We start from the raw sequence: 4,136 nt of genomic DNA on the forward strand, positions 1-4,136 counted from the left end.
CACACACATATTATATCTATGTATTGCTTATACTTTCAATCACTTCCACATATGTTGCCACTTTTCTACATTATTATAATCCTTACTTCAAACAGCAGCTTTCAAACTGGTGATTCTCATGCCTACCAGAGCTGATTTTCAAGGCTCTATCATTTCACTTTTTGAAATAGCAACCTCAAACGTGGGCAGATAAAAAAAGAGAGAGAGAAATTTTGCTCCTCTCTTGCTACTCTATTAGTCAGGAAAGGTTAGGGTATGCTGTAGTAACAAAGCAACCCCCAAATTCCAGTGGACAAAAAAAATGGTTTTTTTCTCTCTTATGCTACATGTTCATTCCACGTTGGCCAGGGACTGTGCTCCACAGAGGCACTCAAGGACCCACGGGGACAAAAGTCATAACACCTTGTAGTTGTGCTATCAGAATAAGAGGCCTCTCAAATCACTGGAGCAAAGAAATACAGAGTAAAGAATGGCACATGGGCATTTTTTTGACTCAGCCCAGAGGTGACATACATCATTTCTGCTTATATTTCATTGCTCATAACTTGTCACATGGTTCATTTAATATCCGGGACTAAATACAGTGTTTAGTGAGCACCTCTGTTTAACTACATTTCTCTTCCCATCTACCATTTCCTCCAAGAGACTGCCTGTTTTCTACTTATCTTTGCATAAGATGTAGTTCCAACTTTCTGAGATTGTTCTAGGACAGGAATGGCAAATGCGTGCTGTTGTTTCCCCTTCCCATGCCCAGCAGACATTACTCATTGGTCATGGCACTCTTTTCTGCCAAGCCTAGATATAGCATCAGATACCTTTCCAATATAGGTAGCTGCCAATTTCTTGGCATCATCACTAGAGATGAAACTTATTTCACTGACCCCCTGGACATGGAACTAGCTTGCTTGGTTCCAATCTACACTATTCCACTGGCTAAGACCAGAAGGCACTTGATCCTGTCTGTAATCTGTACTGTTAACAAATGCCTAATCTTAGGACTCCAATGTTACCATCATTTTGGGCTCTGGTATTTTCCCTTCAACTTCTACCACTTTGATCAGGGTAAGAACAATCAAAGGAAACTTGACTTCCTTCACAGTTAACATGGGCTACTACCCATAAAATGAAAGAAAAGAAATCTTTATGGTAAAAACAAAAACACAAGTCCTTCTCAACAGAATGCTGCAATGAGTCAGCCCCAGAACCCCTCTCCAGAAGCCTCCACAGTTTCACAGATCACTCCCCTAAATAAAGAAAAGGAATCTTTCTTTCCTTCCCTCAACGACATAGAACAAACAGGCTGCCTCTCATAAAAATAAAAAATAGATTCCAGCTGGGTGTGGTGGTTCACGCCTGTAATCTTAGCATTCTGGGAGGCTGAGGGAGGAAGATCCTTTGAGCTGAGGATTTAGAAACCAGCCTGAGCGAGAGCAAGACCCCTTCTCTACTAACAAGTAGCCGGGCATTGTGATGGGTACCTGTAATTCCGGCTACTTGGGAGGCTGAGGCAGGAGGATCATCTCAACACAGGAATTTGAAGTTGGTGCAAGCCAGACTGATGCCACGGCACTCTAGCCTGGGGCAACAGAGTGAGATGCTTGTCTCAAAAAATAAAATAAAATAAATAGTAAACTTAAAAAGAAAATATCAATTTCCTTATGATGTAAACAAAATAGGATCTCAATAGGAAAATCCAGAATGTCCTTCCACTTAGCTGTTAAAACTCTGCTCACCACATTTTCTGCTTCTTATGGACTTTATCAGGAGCCCCTGAGGCCTCTGGTAAGAGATACTTTAAAAAATAGAGAAGTTGGGGCAGGCTGTTGGTTTCCTTGTGTTTTTTCCTCTAAGCCATTTCCCAAAACTTTTTAAAGTCCTCACATTATACAAAGCGAAGATATGTTCTCTCTACTCCAATAGGCAAGAAGTCTCTCCTGACAGGAGTTTTCACTACTGTTGCTGTTTGGAATTGGCTCAGCAGACGTAAACAGGGTCATCTGGGGCCAAAGAGGGTGGGTGTTTAGTTTTAAAGCTCTGGGGTTAAGAGTGAAAGCATGTGACTCCAGCCTGGCCAGAAACAGAGAAGCCTTTGTGTGCAGCCAGCAAGCGAGTGGCAGTCCTGAGGCTAAATGCAGGGGAGGGGGGCAGGAGAGAGAATAATGCTGGCTGACACAGGTTGGAGGGACTGATAGGATACCACTGGAGGGAGATTAACTCTTTGTTTCAGGCTCCTGGGCTTCCCCAGGGACAGCTTCTGTTCGTGGCTCACGGTAGAGAAGAAAAAAAAAAGACTTAAAAAAAAAAATAGAGCTTGCAAAGGGACACACATACTCCTGCAGCCAGAGTAGAGACGAGAGGCAGACCAAAGCAACTGGAAGCAAGAGCAATGTCTGTCCGAGGGGGAGTTTTTGGTAGTTGAGCCCCAGTATGTCCTTGGAATCTTCCCCTCTACACACAGTGCCCAGCCCCATGCTCCCCGTACAGCCCCTTTCTCCTCCTGGATGGCTGGGATGAACTGAAGGCAGGGCAGCCTGGACCACACCTTCCCCAAGTCCTCCTCCTCCTCAGGAGGGGGAGGTGGTGGTTGGCATGGCACTGCCAGAGGAAAGCTGGCGGGCTGCTGACTCAGCCCACCCTGGCTGTGCCCTCAGGCACTGGCAGCCATTGGTAGAGTCCCTTTCCAAGGTGCTCGGGACCCACAGATGCACAATGAGCTTGGGCTTTGCTTACAAATAACACTGAGCAAGGCAAGTGGCCCTCAGTCTGGCCCACCAGCCTGGGCTGCTCAGAGTCCATTTGCCCCAGCGTCAGTGTACACTTCCCCCAACCCCGCATCAGCCCAGAAATTGCTGCATTGAACCCTACTGAAGTGAGCAAGTCAAATTTCCTGAAAGTCTGCAGAATGTGACTTCCAGACTTTGGCAGGGGGAGGAAAGGGAACGAGGCTCATTTTGTCACTTGAAGCTTGATTCTGTGGGACTGCTCCAGAGTTCAGAAGTGAATATGGCGGTGGATGGCGTACCTTGCTGAATGCCATACCACCAGCCCCCAGGATTCTTCCCATTCTTTTTCTTCTTCCCACAAAGACTGTTGAGTTCCTTAGAAGTGTCAAGGTCTTTGCTGGATAGTGGGGCTACAGTGGTGAATGAGACAGACCAGCGTCGGCCCACAAGGTGCCTTCAGTCCATCTAGACAGGCACAAAGTCACTCACACAATAATGTCCTCTCATGGTCAAGAAAATGGTGACTGCTGGTGGTGAGAGGTGATGAGGGTATTTGCTGGTCCCTAATAGTATGAAATCCAGTCTTAGAGGGGGATTCCCATTTTCCCAGTTGGTGAAATGTCATCAGCTCTTCTCTACATTTCATGGAAGAATCACCAAAATAATACATTTGGAATGGCCATAAACTGCAGAATACAGAGACAGTACCAAGCCCTGGTGCTCAGGCAAGAGGCTCACCAACCCCAGCCTTGATCGGTCAGACTCGGGGGCTAATGGATTCTGGTATTACTATTTAGAACAGTATCCAGCCCGAGACGAGAGAGAGAGAGAGAGAGAGAGAGAGAGTTAGTTTTCAGCACTTATGAAATTGGTGCCTGGGGCTCTAGGGACTTGGCAAATGTAATGGTGTGTTAGAAATGAGGTTGCCACCAGGCACTGAACCCTCTCCACTTCAAAGATAGAATCACTAGGCAGAACCTTGAGCTCACTCAGGTGCAGAACAGGAAGCCTTTATCAGTGTTGCCCAAAGTTCCTGGGCCTTTGCCTATATCAGCTTCCAGGTCTTCCTGGGCCACAGGCCATGGTCTCCTACACCTCCAGCATCTGACTGCTCCCCACTGGCTCATTCTGCGGGAGCCTCCAAGACCCCTTGATCAGAAGCCCCTTTCTAGATTGTACTATAAGACCACCAAGCTGAAGAGATTGCCCAGAAAACAGTTAACAGTGCCACTGGTGTTCCAACTGTTTAAGGTTGATCAGGCACCAGGAAAACAAACCCATGCTTTACTGAAGAAAAATATCTAAATATCAAAAAACATAAATAATATGGAAAAAATTGCAAAGAATAAAATAAATTTAAAAAGGAAAGGAAACTTTGAACCTTTTTTTTTTTTTTTTTTTGAGACAGAGCCT

The sequence above is a fragment of the Otolemur garnettii genome, unplaced genomic scaffold, assembly GCF_000181295.1.
Source record: "Otolemur garnettii isolate 467f Iridium unplaced genomic scaffold, OtoGar3 scaffold00050, whole genome shotgun sequence".
In the NCBI taxonomy this organism is placed as follows: domain Eukaryota; kingdom Metazoa; phylum Chordata; class Mammalia; order Primates; family Galagidae; genus Otolemur; species Otolemur garnettii.